The following is a 14900-nucleotide window of genomic DNA, read 5'->3' on the forward strand; positions in this document are numbered from 1 at the left end:
GCTTCACCTCAGCATTATCCAGCAGCAGGAAATCATTCCCTCATGATAAGATTCAGCAACATTGACATTATCAGTTAACTGGAGATATTCAATTAGTGAAAGCCTAGGTTCTTCTATTAAAAACACTCCAGGAAGGATTTCTAGAGCTCCAGAAACTGACCACAGACATAAATGGCTTTTAGAAATAGAAGATTTGTGTTGAATTGCGTGGAGATTTAAGCTTCAAATTGCCAATCCCTTTGTATTTCTCTCTTTTTCCTTTCAAAGGTAGGACTTGCATCATACCATTGTTCATGTCCTGCCATGTTGATCACTTGGACGGGTTCACATGGAAACACATAAGGCAACACAGGCTCTCCGTAGCACGATTCAGTGTTGCTCACAAGGACATGATAGATTAAACAATTGTAAACTAAATTAAATCACAGCAAGGGAAAATACAGGCATAGTAGGAAGATAAGACCAGGAAGAAAAATTAAATGAAGACATAAAAGTGATAAAATCTTAGAGGAAATAACACAGAGCCAAAAGTGGATGTCTGAGCTTCCAATGGTCAAGAATTTACCCTTTTAGATAAATTGTGATTATAATATCCATACTTTCTTTGAGAAAAGAAAAAACATGCATACAAATTCTTAGAAGAAACCAAATTTTTTCCTGGAGCTTCAATCTATACCAGAGCTGTCCAGTAGAGATACGATGTGTGGCACATACATAATTTCTTTTTTCTAATAACCACACTTTAAAATATAAAAAAAAATAGTGACATTAATTTTAACAGCATTTCATTTAACAAATGGATACATTTAACCCAATGTATCCAAAATATTACTTCAACATATAATCAATACAAAAATAGTAATGAGATCTTTTTTACATGATAAATCTTCAAAATATAATGTATATCTTACGCTCACAGCATCAACAATAAAGAAAGTAAATTTTCATCAGAAATATTTGATCTATGGTAACCTGGGTGACTCAGTCGGTTAAGCATCTGACTCTTGATTTCATCTCATTTCATGATCTCACGGTCACGAGATGGATCCTTGAATCTGGCCCCATGCTGAGCATGGGGTCTGCTTAGGATTCTCTCTCTCTATTTCTCTCTCACTCTCTCTCACTCTCTCTCTCTCTCCCTTTGCCCTTTCCCGTTTGAGCTCTTTCTCTCAACGAAAGAAAGAAAGAAAGAAAGAAAGAAAGAAAGAAAGAAAGGCTTGATCTATATTTAGATTTCAAAAAATACTCAGTGGAAAGAGTAGATTTACATGCCTACATTATTTTAACGTACTTAAAAAGTCTTCCAAAGGTTTTTGCTGAGTATTCATTCTTCCCAAGATCATACAGCTAGAATTCTTAAGTTTAAATTAATTGCAAATTAAAGAAAATCTATTTCCTCATGGCACTAGCTGTCGTTCAAGGACTCAGTGACCATATTGTACAGACTGTAAATGAAAGATCTTGTCTGGGGCACTTGGGTGTCTCAGTCAGTTAAGTGTCTGACTTCAGGTCAGGTCATGATCTCACAGTTCCTGGGTTCAAGCCCCATGTCAGGATCTGTGCTGACAGAGCCTGGAGCCTGCTTCAGATTCTGTGTCTCCATCTTTCTCTGCCCTTCCTCACTCATGCTCACTCTCTCTCTCTCTCTCTCAAAAATAAAATAAACATTTAAAAAAATTTTTTTAAAGAAAGATCTTGTCTAAGTCTTCATACAGATGATACTGAGTAATATAGAATACAATATTTTCGGTAATACCCCTACAAAACTTGATTTCTTCAAGACAGTCTTCAGTGTCTGAAAGTGTGTAAAGGCACAATACTCAGTGTTCAAGTAAAAGTCAAGGCTAAGGTGTCGACTCACCCTGCTCTCTGATGATTTGCAACAAAAGGACCTCTCTGAATGCCTTCACATCTACTCTCTGTCTATATTAGTTCCCTTGACTGAGTTTTAGATTCACAGACAAAAGAAGATAATATTCGTAGTCAAGACCCTAAAGTTCGAGCAATATTTTTCTTGATTAAGAATTAATCCATATCTTTTGAAAATCTCGGGTGAAAAAAATTGTACATCCAAAAACTAGGTCTGTGGGGGAAAAGTATATATATGTACAAAGTTCTTATTAGAATTAAAAAGATTACACTTCAAAAACCCATGAATCAAATAGAGATAATACATAATTCTACTAGTATTTACATACTGTTTAAATAGCAAATGGAAAAACATAGAGAAAGCATCCTCTTTATTTTTCTCCAACCACCATAATTCTTACATCAAAGCCTAGAAAAAATTTCACAGGTAAAAGATAATACAAATTTAATTTAATTTAAAATGCCAAATTTTATTTGTGATAGGTACAGAGATTCACCGATGAAATCTGAAAATCCTTTGCACTCTTTTACTTTTCTGAATTCCTTGATCTCTCTAGTCCAGTTATGGAAATAGATGAGCTCAAGCATATTCGAGCCTTTCAAGGGTTAGGTGATGTGGAAATGACCAAAAAATAAGCATAACGGGAAGAAAGAAGGAAGAAAGAAAGAAAGAAAAAAGAGAAAGAAAGAAAAAGAATTCCTAAAATAGAAATGTAAGAAAATTTCCCCCCAATTTTCCCATTAGCTGGAACTTGAAAAAAGCCACGTCTGTCTGCAAATCAGTTTTGTTGAGGAATTTTCGGTTTAAATGGACTCATTCGTCTCTTGAGAAGAATCCCGTTGGGAAGGGTCCTCCAGTTCCACATTGACTCGGGTGGATCTCCTCCTCCGGCAGCCAGAAATGATTATCTATACCACGGGGTGCCCAGAATAAATAAAGGTTAAATGATTATCAAAATGTGACCAACATCTGAGCAAACAGCATGCACCTTGGCAGGAGGGATACCAGCATTAAGGCAAATGGCATCCAACTGCGGAAATAAACTTGTCAGATGCTGGCTGTTGCTGTAATCCTAGCTGCAGACCTCCCTCCCCTCGGGTGTCTGACTCCCCAGAATGATCCCAAAGTGGCCCACCTTGGGCCTGCCATGGCCTCCCACAGCTGCCTCCCCCTCCTTCCATTCACGTCCCTGACTATACGCATCTCAGACCACAGCTTTTGAACTTGTGAGTCCTCACTGAGGAGAACTGGACGTAAGGAGAGACACTGCCTGTGTAATTTAAGTATGAGGCCTCGGGAAGAAAGAACCTTTGATCTGTTGGTCTCCACAGTCAGGCGGGGTGAGAGATTTTGGACAGCCAACATGGAAAGCAATGAGCGCTCTCTCAAGGGGCTCGGTGCGCCATGCAAAAATTATCCCACTGAATCCGTGCGACGGAACTATGAAGTCGGTTCTATTCTTCTCTCCACTTTTCAAATAAGGAAACTAAGATGCAGAGAAAGTAACTTTCCCAAGGTCACACAGCTAGGAACTGGGGGGAGCTGAGATGTTAACCCCAGGTGGTGACACTAGAAACTTCTACCAGCAAGGCTACAGTGCCACCCTATGGGCCTGGTGGGAAAATGCCGATGAAATCCGGTCACGGAAGTTTTTAATTCATGAGCAAATGAGCACGTACAAGTACGCCCGTTGTTGAAGACTGAGAAGGGCTAGGGGGAAGACAGGTGAAGCTATTTTTACGGGCGTGATGAAGGAACCCCCCCCCCCATGGTAACATTTAAATGAAGAACTGAAAAAAGTGCCAGAGGAAGCCAGGCAGGGACCTGAAGAAAAATTTCGAGGTAGCAAGAAAAGCCGATACAAATGTCCTGAGGCAGGAAGGATATGATCAAGGTAATAAAGGACATCATAAGCTCCAAGAGCGCAGCTTTCAGGACTTGAACCCATTTCTTAGGAAGCCAGATGGCATGTTAATTTCATGCTGTGTAATACATTGCTGAAGTCCAAGTTCGATCTAGCTTTTGTTCATTTTCCACTTTCCATTGTTTCCCCCACTCTCTCCAGGCTCACGCGGCAATTTCTTTTCGCTCGCATCCACGTTCTTATCCCTATGGAGTATCGAAATTAGCACACACCCTCTCTGGGTCTCTTCCCAGAGCAGTAATCGCCCAAGTGGAGTTGTTAAATGCTTACTTAATGAAACTGATGGCAGCGTTGAAACTTTCCTTGACATGAAACCCTTTCAAAGCGATCTGACAACCTGGCTAAAAGCGTATATTCGGTGGGAACCTCCTCCGTCAATGAGGCAATTAATCGCGAGAACCCTCAAACTTCACTGAGAACCAAGGGCGCTGCTTGCTGTCGAAGATAGAGCTCCAGGCCTCCCCCCGAATCCCCAGGCCACAGAGCCGACACCTGGCAGCTGAGGAAGGCCGTTGTGATTGACGGCTCTGTTTATTGATTTCGGGTTTTGAGAGTAACTCCCGGGGGGCTGGAATCAGGGAGTCAGTTGCGCAATTTGATGAGGCAGATGGGACCCTGAGGGAAAAGCTTATGAGGCGGAGCAGCGAGGTGCCCCTTCCCGACCCTCTCAGGCACAATAAAGAGATGGTCTGGTTCTCATTTTTACGGGGACTCATTCCCAGCAGGCTGCCTTTGAAGAAGATGACGGCCCCAAAGAGTCTTGTTCTTTGGGGAAAAAAAAAAATTTTTTTTGTTTTTGTTTTTGAGCTTCATAAGTACCAACTTTCAAACTGCCACCAACCGGCGTGTGCTTCAGGGGAGGAGGGTAGGAAGCAAGACATCTGGTGGCCAGGCTCCCCGTCCCTGCGCAGCTCGGCTTGGGTCGTAAGTACGAAAGCGTGTGCGCGCGCCCGCCCTTCTGCTGGGACTGGATTCCAGCAGTGTTTCTGAGGATGTATCTTTGGAAGGGAGGCCCCTCATCTAGCAGCCCACATCCCCTGCCATCCGAGGCAGATGGTGGGAGCGTGCCAGGCAAATGAAACAGCAGGCTGTCCCTGTCTCCTCGACAAACAGTCCCCAGACACACTCAGGCAGAGGAGCGCCTGGGCATCGTCGGGGTTTGGCCTCACGCAGAAAATAGTGATGGGCTTAATTTCCTCTTACGAGATAGGAAATGCTTGCTCTGGCGGGAAAACAGGGCTACACGATATGTGTGCAGAGCAAAATCACAACCAGAAACACACAGGCCCCTGGAATAAAGTATGAACTGTTGATCTAAGAGGGCTGCCTGCCTCTGGGAAAGTTTTCGCATCAACGCGCCTCACCATACAGTGTTCGTATCGCACGTCATTTCCTTTCTCATCTTTTCACATTATCTGCATTTAGGCATTAGCAGGGGCCGCCGTCTTAATGAAACAATTGCTAGAGGGCAATTTTCAGTTGTAAACATTCCGAGCTAACTGCTGTGCTGTTGCTGCAAGTTCACTGTTTGATTCTAGAAGGAGAACAGCTCTGTCCAGTGTGGTCAGCGGGAACATGCCATGTGGCTCACTCTCGATGCTGCCACAGACTTTCCTCCTCTGGCCTGCCACCTCCTGCTCCTTGCTCTCGGCAAGCCCACTGTCCCTCCCAACAAACTCCAAAAGGAGTAAAGGACACCATGGGAATACAGCAAGATGGCAGGTTGCCCCCCAAATCCATTCTTCAACTTCCCGAACTGAGTTGAATTGAATTGAATTGAACTGAATTGAACTGAACTGAATTGAATTGAATTGAATTGAATTGAATTGAAGGTAAGCACAAGACTATAGCTAGACTGCATTCCCAGCCTCGTTTTGTCCCCGTTGACCTGGGTTGTAGGACATGACGTGTGCCTCCCCCATATGCCCTCATCCCTTCCTGATGACTGAAACCTGAAGAGGCATCAATCCAGCATCAACTTTGCAAAAATAAAAATAAAAAAAAAAAAAATGGCAACACCCTATGGGGTGGCAGGCCAGCAACTTGGCAAGTAGTTGCCCTTCCAAACTGCACTGTTCACATCAAGACTGCTTCATAAGAGAAAGAAACTGCTTTGTTCCTTAGGTCATTGTTTTATCAGGTCTCTGTTGCAACAGCTTGGTCTTACCCTATCTAAGATAGGAATTAATCACAAAACATATGCCATGAATACACAGGAAATGCAACCACTGATCGTTACACAGTTCTTAGCTCCTTATTGAGCGCTTTTCCTGGTTTGCTAACCTCTCCTTTCACCTACTTAAATCCCCCTCCTTCCAAGTTCATCTCAAATGCCACCTCCAGGATAGGAGCGAGCCACGCTGGCAGTCCGTCCCACATTATCTCATGGTTCCGTCACTTCAGTGCTTCGTGCAGAACATGGCCCATTGAGGGGGCACATTTGGTTCATTTTCGGTCAATTGTTTAATGACTCTCAACACAACAAACCAAGCTCTTCTTGTGAATTTAAATATGACTTTGAGGACCCTGGCTTGGGTAACCACTCGGATGGTGTACCAGTTAACTAAGATGACGAGTAGAACACCAATGGAGAGAAAAATGAAGGTGGATCACCTAAGCGGTCCTCTGGGAAACTAGCCCGTTCTAAGAGAGAAATGGAAAGATATTCTAATTAGAAAAACCCAGAAGGGAAAAAAATCTAAAACAGCCTATCAAAAATAATAACCAGGACTGACAGGGTCAGAGAGCCAGAAGTAGAAGAAAGAAAAAGAGAGACAGAGAGCAGGGCGGGGGAGGGGGGAGACCAGAAACCCCATTACCCTTAACGTAATCATGCAATTCACAGACAAGCATTATAATCAATTCCGAACAGAAAAGATTCAATTCCAACACCACCACTCTCCACCGGCCTGAGGCCCACAGCCAATCCATCACCTTTACCTCTCTGCATCTTTGTATTTTCGTCTGGAAACTGGGAATAATAATAAAGCATGCCCAGAGAAAATTGTGAGAAATAACACAGCCATGATAACCAAATGGGGTAATACACGTGAAAGTCACAGGTAGAAAAGAAAGCCCCTTGTGTGTGCCTCACTAGGAGCTGCACACCAACGAGGGTCAGAGATGGACCTCACAAGGAGTGGGAGGCAGGCTGATAAGCTGCACGCTATAGACAGAAGGATGGTGCATGAGATCATACAGCTTAGCAGGTAATAAGCATCAAGAGTAAACTTGCATAAATCCTGTATGGCTCCGCCTACATGAGGTATCCAAAATAATCAAACTCAGAGAAGCGGAGAATATGGCAGTGGTTGCCGGGGGCTGGGAGCGGTGGGGGGGGGGGGAGGGGGCGGGGGAAGGGGAGTTGTTCGATGGATGTAAAGTCTGAGTTATGCTGGATGAAGAAGTTCTAGAGATTTGCAGTGGAACATAGTGCCTGTGGTGAACACTGCGGTATTGTGTGCTCCAAAATTTGTGAAGGGGGTAGATTTCATTTTAAATGTTGTTACCGCTGGGGCGCCTGGGTGGCTCCGTCGGTTAAGCATCCAACTCTTTTTTTTTTTTTAATTTTTTTTTCAACGTTTATTTATTTTTGGGACAGAGAGAGACAGAGCATGAACGGGGTAGGGGCAGAGAGAGGGGGAGACACAGAATCGGAAACAGGCTCCAGGCTCTGAGCCATCAGCCCAGAGCCTGACGCGGGGCTCGAACTCCCGGACTGCGAGATTGTGACCTGGATGAAGTCGGACGCTAAAGCATCCAACTCTTGATCTCAGTTCAGGTCATGATCTCACCGTTCATGAAGCAGAGCCCAGCATAGGGCTGTGCACAGACAGCACGGAGCCTGGTTGGGATTCTCTCTCTCTCTCTCTCTCTCTCTCTCTCTCTCTCTCTCCACCCCCCATCCCACTCATGCTCTCTCTCTCAAATAAATAAACTTAAAAAAAAGTTAATAAAATAAAATACATAAATGTTCTTCCCACCCAAAATAAGAGTACGCAAAGGAAAAGAATGTACCCAAGGGAACTTTGGGAGGTGTTGGATTTGGCTATTAGTTTCACTGCCAGTGACAGTATCATGGGGGTTTGCATACAGCCAAACTCATCAAATTGTACACATCAAATATGTGCAGTTTTCTGTGGGTCGGTTATACCTCAGTAAAGCTGGTTAAAAAAAAAAGTGGTCAATTAAAATGGTTTTTTGCAAATTATTATTTTTTACTTTTGTTAATGTTTATTTTTTGAGGGAGAGAGAGAGACAGAGCATGAGTGGGGAGGGGCAGAGAGAGGAAGACACAGAATCGGAAAAAGGCTCTAGGCTCTGAGCTGTCAGCACAGAGCCCGATGTGGGGCTTGAACTCATGAACCGAGAGATCATGACCTGAGCCAGTCAGCCACTTAACTGACTGAGCCACCTAGGCACCCCTAATATTTTTTCCTAATGATGCCACTAGCCTACAGACCAGACCCAGCGATTGTTAGGTTTCAGACTTGAAGGTCTAGTTGTTCATTCAGTTGCTACATATTTATTAACACACAAATTATACCAGATACTGTCCTTGACATTAATATAATTCCGTAGATTTTTTTTTTAATTCGCAAAAAAAAACAGAAGGTTCAGTTCCATCTTCAGGTAGGGAAGCCATTAATTGGGGATGGACAAAGTAGACTCAAGTCTGTCTTAGCTGAAAAAGCTTTGAGGGCATCTGGGTGCCTCAGTTGGTTGAGCGACCAACTCTCGGTTTTGGCTCAGGTCACAATCTCACAGTTTGTGGGATGAGGCCCCGCACTGGGGGTCTCTGGGCTGACAGTGCAGAGCCTGCTTGGGATTCTCTCTTTCTCCTTTTCTCTCTCTGGCCCTCCCCTGCTGTTCTCTCTCTCAAAAGAATAAATAAATAAACTTAAAATTTTTTTAAAAAAAGAAAAACTTTTAGGCAATTATATTCAAATAACTCCCTTAGTCATCCAACAAATTTACGTTGAATATTTTTGTTCCGACGCACAGCGCGAAGCGTTATAGGTAAGACAAGATAGAGAACCTTACCTCTGTGTGCCTTACATGCAGCTGATAGTTTACATGGATTCATGACATCAATACACAAACATTTTGCAGAAGGTATGATTATCGCTGGCACAAAGCCGAGGGAACCAAGGGGCAAGATCACCCAGCTGCTAGAAGGCAGAGGCTCAAATGAGGCTAAAGTTTGACTTCAGGCACCACACAGAGGCCACCCTTTCCAGATTTGCAAGGAGAGCCACAATCCAACCTATCGAGACAGACACACGTTAAAGAAACCCAGATGTTGGAAAGTGACTCCACACAAGACTTTTAGAAAATTTTTTCAGAAGATCATTATCTGTCTCAAAGGTTGGATAGAGATAGAAAGCTGAAGAGCGAAAGAGCAAGAAATATTTACTGGAAAAAATTATACGTAAGATTAAAGATGCAATAAAAGCATCATTTCTTAGAAGTGGAAAACGGCCCTCTTTAACTGTAGCATTACTTGATGTAGGATTTTAACAGGAGTAAGGAAAGCAGTCAGGAAGAGATTCTGGATAACTTAAATGTCAGCCGACGGAATTTGAAATTTATCTCCCAAGTTAGGGTGGCTCAAAATTTTTAATAGGATCTACAAGTTTCTAAATCCATAGAAGTGAGGGCATCATTAATTTTTATCCATGGCCATGGTGAGTTTGAAAGTCGCCCTTATTAAATAAATGGATTCACGTGTGACCCCAGTGCATCTCTATGTTCTTTTGTTAATAATCTCTCCGCATGCCTGTGTGCCGTGACGTCATTGCGGTTCAACTCCAGCAGTCCCGTATCATAAAGTGATGTTCAGCTTTGGTTGCAACCTGATCACACAGAACCGAGAGGTCGGTAGTTGAAGGGACGTGTGGTTAGACCGAATCGGCGTATTTGTTCCAGGATGAACATTACTTAGGTAAAATTCATTTGCCAAAATCTCAGATGGGCTACACCCCAAATTTAGGCTGGTCAGAGCTCTCATATGAGAATTCCTGGTTGCAAGTTAACAGAAACCTGGTTCAATCCCTCTTGCCCCCGCCCCCCTCAAAAAAAAAAAAACATAGGGGCGTCTGGGTGGCTGAGTTGGTTGAGCATCCAACTTTGGCTCAGGTCATGATTTCGCAGTTGGTGAGTTCTTGGGTTCGAGACCCGAATTGGGCTCTGTGCTGACAGCTCAGAGCCTGGAGCCTTCTTCCGATTCTGTGTCTCTCTCTATCTCTGCCCCTCCCCTGCTCATTCTCTCTCTCTCTCTCTCTCTCTCTCTCTCTGTCAAAAATAAATTTAAAAAAAAGTTTAAAAAGTTTAAAAAAAATAAAATAAATGTTTTTTAAGAAATTTACTGGATCCTCAAAGTCGGGAATTTCAAGATGAGCTAGACTTTAAGGTGACAGCATATCCAGGGCCTTAAGTAACATGATCAAGACTCTTATCTATCCTACTCTCATATCTATTTTCCTCTGCTTTGGTTTTATTCACCAGCTGCTTCTCACCATATTGTAACAAAACAGTGTTCATCAGCAGATCCAAGTTTATACTCTACCAGTTTTGCAACTCCAGAAGAAAGAGAGATGATCTCCCCAAATATTTTCAACACAAATATGGGACTGATTGAGGCCCATGCCTAAGGACACGTGTCCATCTGCGAATCAGTCATTCCAACTCCGACTGGCTGTGCCTGCGGGAAAGTGGCTCATACCAGGAGAAATAACATTGCAGAACAGGAAAAACAACAGGTGCCCTTGCATTATATTCTCTTAGTATTTTTCCTCCGGGCACACACTCAGGAAGTCCCTAGATTTAATGGTATGTGCCGGATTGTGTCTCCTACCTGCCCCAAATTCCTATATTACAGCCCTAACCCCCAGGACCTCAAAATGTCACTGTATTTGCAGATAAGTCCTTCAACGTGGTGACTAAGTTAAAATGGGGCCATTAAGGTGAGCCCTAATCCAATCTGACTGGTGTCCTTATAAGAAGAAAAAACTAGACACACAGAGAGGTACCATGGATGTGCACACAACGGAGGAAAAAAACATGTGAGGACACAGTGAAAGGGTGGCCAAGGGGAGAGGCCTCCAGAGAAACCAAATCTGCTGAACCCCTAGGACTTCCGAAATGTGAGAAAATAAATTTTTGGTGTTTAAAACATCCTCTGGCATTTTGCTGTCAGCTTACTGTAGGCTAAGCGTTGGTGTCATCCAAAATTCCTGTGTCACATCTTACCCCCCCTATGTGATGACGTTGGGAAAGTGGGGCCTCTGGGAGGATGATTCAGTCATGAGAACAGAGCCCTCCTGCCTGGGATTAGTGTCCTTATAAAACAGACCTCTGAGACCTCCCTTAGTCCTTCAACCACGGGGGCACAGAGGAAGAAGGCAGCCAACCATGGACCCAGAAGCCCAGGGGGCCCACCAGCGAGTTCAGTCACCTCTGGTGAAATCAGCAGAAGAACCTCCCAGCCAGTCCCCAAGTCCATGAGAAGTAAGAAACTTCTGTTACTGAATGCCATTCCATTTGTTTAAATTTTGTTTTGTTTTGTTTTGTTTTGTTTTGTTTTGTTTTGTTTTGTTTTGTTTGACAGAGAGAGAGAGAGAGAGAGAGAGCACACCCGAGCAGTGGAAAGGGGCAGAGGGAGAGAGAGAATCTTAAGCAGATTCCACACTGAATGTCTGACATGGGGCTCGATCCCACAACCCTGGCATCGTGACCTGAGCTGAAATCAAGAGTCGGTCACTCAACCCACTGAGTCACCCAGGTGCCCCTAAATATTGTGTTTTTGATAAAATACTTTAACATATGATCAACACACATAAGTGTGAGTTCATGGCTTATAATAACAAGTTTTCAGATGTTTCATGGTGCGAAGAATAAGTCCCTTATTCCTCCAAATGTCTCTTGCATGTTGCGGTGTCTAAGTGATGCATCATTGCAAAACAGAGATGCTCCTAGCTTCTTTTCCGCTCATCTTCAATCAGTCTGGAGTTTTTCTTCAACCATCCTTATCTCATTCTCTTTTTTTTGAGAGAGAGAGAGAGAGAGAGAGAGAGAGAGAGGAGGGGCAGAGGGAGTAGAAGGGAGAGAATCTTAAGCAGCTCCACGGTCAGCATGGAGCCTGAGGGGAGACTGGATCTCACCACAATGAGATCATGATCTGAGCCAAAATCAAGAGTCGGACACTCAACCGACTGAGCCACCCAGGAGCCCCCTTAGCTTATTCTTTATTTAAAAATGTATTGATGAGCAAAACCGGAGTTAACAATTAAATCACAAATCACCAGCAGTACTGCAGTGTATCATATCGTCACTTGAATAAAGACCATCCTTTTAAACTTTTATTTACTTAATTGGTTTTATTTATTTCCGGAAATGCTATTAACATGTTGCTAAACAGGGCTCCGCTGAGCACCGTTTGCAAAATGAAGCCCCAAGTAATGCCTAATGAGCACAGCTATTACTTTCAAGCCCATAGTGGCCACGTACGTTGGCAGGGCACAGAGAACCTGCTGGTTGTGGGCTGTTCTTTATCTTCTCTGCTGCCCCATCCCATTATTCCTGATTCCAGGAGGATGGCAGAATAGAAGTGAGCACGATTCTGTTGTGGGAAAAAAAAAAATTGTGACTTTTTAATACACGTGAATTCTGAAATTAACAAAACTCCCAAACTCCCTTTCTTTGACTCTTAGTAGGGAAAAATTGCACACAACACATACAATCAGAGTGGGCCATCGGTGTGAGATTAAAACTGCTCTAGATAATCCAGGATCTGATGAGATGAGAAGGATCAGAGGGTTTTGAGTGACGTGGTCACTGCGATGTGTTGAGAAGGAATGGATTCGAATCATTATGCGGATGCCAAGAAATTAACTGGTTAGGACCCGATTACAATGACCCCATCAGGATATACATGGTAACTCGTATCCAGACATGGCCCCCAATAGACTTCAACTCCCATCATTCGTGCCCTGTGCAGTCCCCGCCCCTTGAATCCGGACTGGCCCTTTTCTCACTCATAAGTACTAGATTGTGGCAGAAGTTATTTCTAAGGCTAGATCAGAAGAAATCTTGCATCTTCTAGATTCTTCTCTCGGAGTATTCATTTGGGGGGAAGCCAACCACCCTGTGAGAAACCCCGACTATCTTGAGGCCACCCTGGCATGAGAAAGCCCAGTGAGAAGAAGACAGAGAGGCCACATGAAAAGAGATGGTCAGCCAGCCTCCAGTTCTTCTGGCTATTGTAGCCCAGATGTGTGAATGAAGAAGTCATCTTGGGGGCGCCTGGGTGGCTCAGTCGGTTGAGCATCCGACTTCGGCTCAGGTCATGATCTCGCGGTCCGTGAGTTCAAGCCCCGCGTCAGGCTCTGTGCTGACAGCTCAGAGCCTGGAGCCCGTTTCGGATTCTGTGTCTCCCTCTCTCTCTGACCCTCCCCCGTTCATGTTCTGTCTCTCTCTGTCTCCAAAATAAATAAATGTTAAAAAAAAAAAAATTAAAAAAAAAAAGAAGTCATCTTGGACATCTAACCCACATGACTCTATAAATAACTGCAGTTCCCATTGATGTCTGGATGTAACCTTAAGAGAGATCCCAGGCAAGAACTGCCCAACTAAGCCCAGTCAGCACACACACAGAAGTAATAATAATAATAATAATAATAATAATAATAAATTTCTATTTCATGTGAATGTTAAGGTAGTTTCTTATGCATCTATAGATAGCCAGAATGACCTGTCGAAAATATTATTACCTACTAATTAAATAGAACATTGTTCTAAATCAAGTCTGTTTCTTCTATGGTAATATTGATCTCTACATATATTAAAAACTTAGTGTATCTGTTTGCTAGGCCTGTCATAACAAAATACCACAGACTGGAGGGCTTAAGCAACAGGAATCTGTTCTCTCACAGTTCTAGGGGCTGGAAGTTCAAGACCATTGTGTCAGAAGGTTATTTTTCCTCTAAGGCCTGTTGGTTCGCCGATGGCCCCCTTCTTGCTGTGTCTTCACATGGCCTCTTCTCTGTGTTCTTGCATCCTTGCTGTCTCTTCCTTTCCTTTTTAATTAAAAAAAAAAAATTGGGGGCGCCTGGGTGGCGCAGTTGGTTAAGCGTCCGACTTCAGCCAGGTCACGATCTCGCGGTCCGTGAGTTCGAGCCCCGCGTCGGGCTCTGGGCTGATGGCTCAGAGCCTGGAGCCTGTTTCCGATTCTGTGTCTCCCTCTCTCTCTGCCCCTCGCCCGTTCATGCTCTGTGTCTCTCTGTCCCAAAAATAAATAAACGTTGAAAAAAAAAATTTTTTTTAATAAAAATAAAAATTAAAAAAAAATTTAACGTTTATTTATTTTTGAGAGAGAGAGAGACAGACAGAGTGTGAGTGGGGGAGGGAAAGAGAGAGAGGGAGACACCAAATCTGAAGCAGGCTCCAGGCTCTGAGTCATCAGCACAGAGCCCGACGCGGGACTCAAACCCACGAACCACGAGATCATGACCTGAGCCCAAGTCAGATGCCCAAACGACTGAGCCACCCAGGTGTTCCTCTTCCTCTTCTTACAAGGACACCAGTCACATTGGATCAGGCCCACCCTAATGACCTCATTTTAATCACTTGTTTAAAAGCCCTCTCTCCAAAACAGTCACATTCAGAGGTGCTAAGGGTTAGGGCCGCAACATACGAATTCGGGGGGAACACAAGTCATTTCAAGACACCCAAGCGATCAGAGCAATGTTGCCACAAGCTTGTTTTGTGAAATAGTATCTGTCATCCGTAAACGAGCACAGATTTAATAAATGAACAGGGAAAGGCCACAGGGGCTTACCTGAGTTCAAAGGGGATTTACGCGGATGACTCGGTGTTATATATGCTTTGTAAAATACCCCTATCCCTCTATAACTCTGTATCTACATCCATCTATCCCAGGGACAGACTCGCTGTTTCCCACCCCTATCACCTTAATGCTGAAACAGAAGAGACTGAATGGCCATTAGAACCCTGTTTGCCTATTCGGCGCACGACCACATGCTTGGCACCGTGAGCATGGTTCCGTGGGGCTCAGAGTCCCACGAGGGCTTGGAAAGCGTACAAACG

The 14900-nt window shown here is 43.8% G+C and overlaps 1 long non-coding RNA gene across 1 annotated transcript; it reads right to left on the reverse strand.

Annotated features, from left to right (window-relative positions):
• Positions 1-12172: 12172 nt before the first annotated feature.
• On the reverse strand, positions 12173-14874 carry LOC123384707. The gene is made up of 3 exons (XR_006596163.1): positions 14632-14874; positions 13725-13870; positions 12173-12414 (listed from the first exon to the last, which is right to left on the reverse strand). It is a non-coding gene; the product is annotated as an uncharacterized LOC123384707 (long non-coding RNA).
• Positions 14875-14900: the final 26 nt, after the last annotated feature.

This window comes from Felis catus, chromosome B1 (assembly GCF_018350175.1).
Source record: "Felis catus isolate Fca126 chromosome B1, F.catus_Fca126_mat1.0, whole genome shotgun sequence".
Lineage (NCBI taxonomy): Eukaryota > Metazoa > Chordata > Mammalia > Carnivora > Felidae > Felis > Felis catus.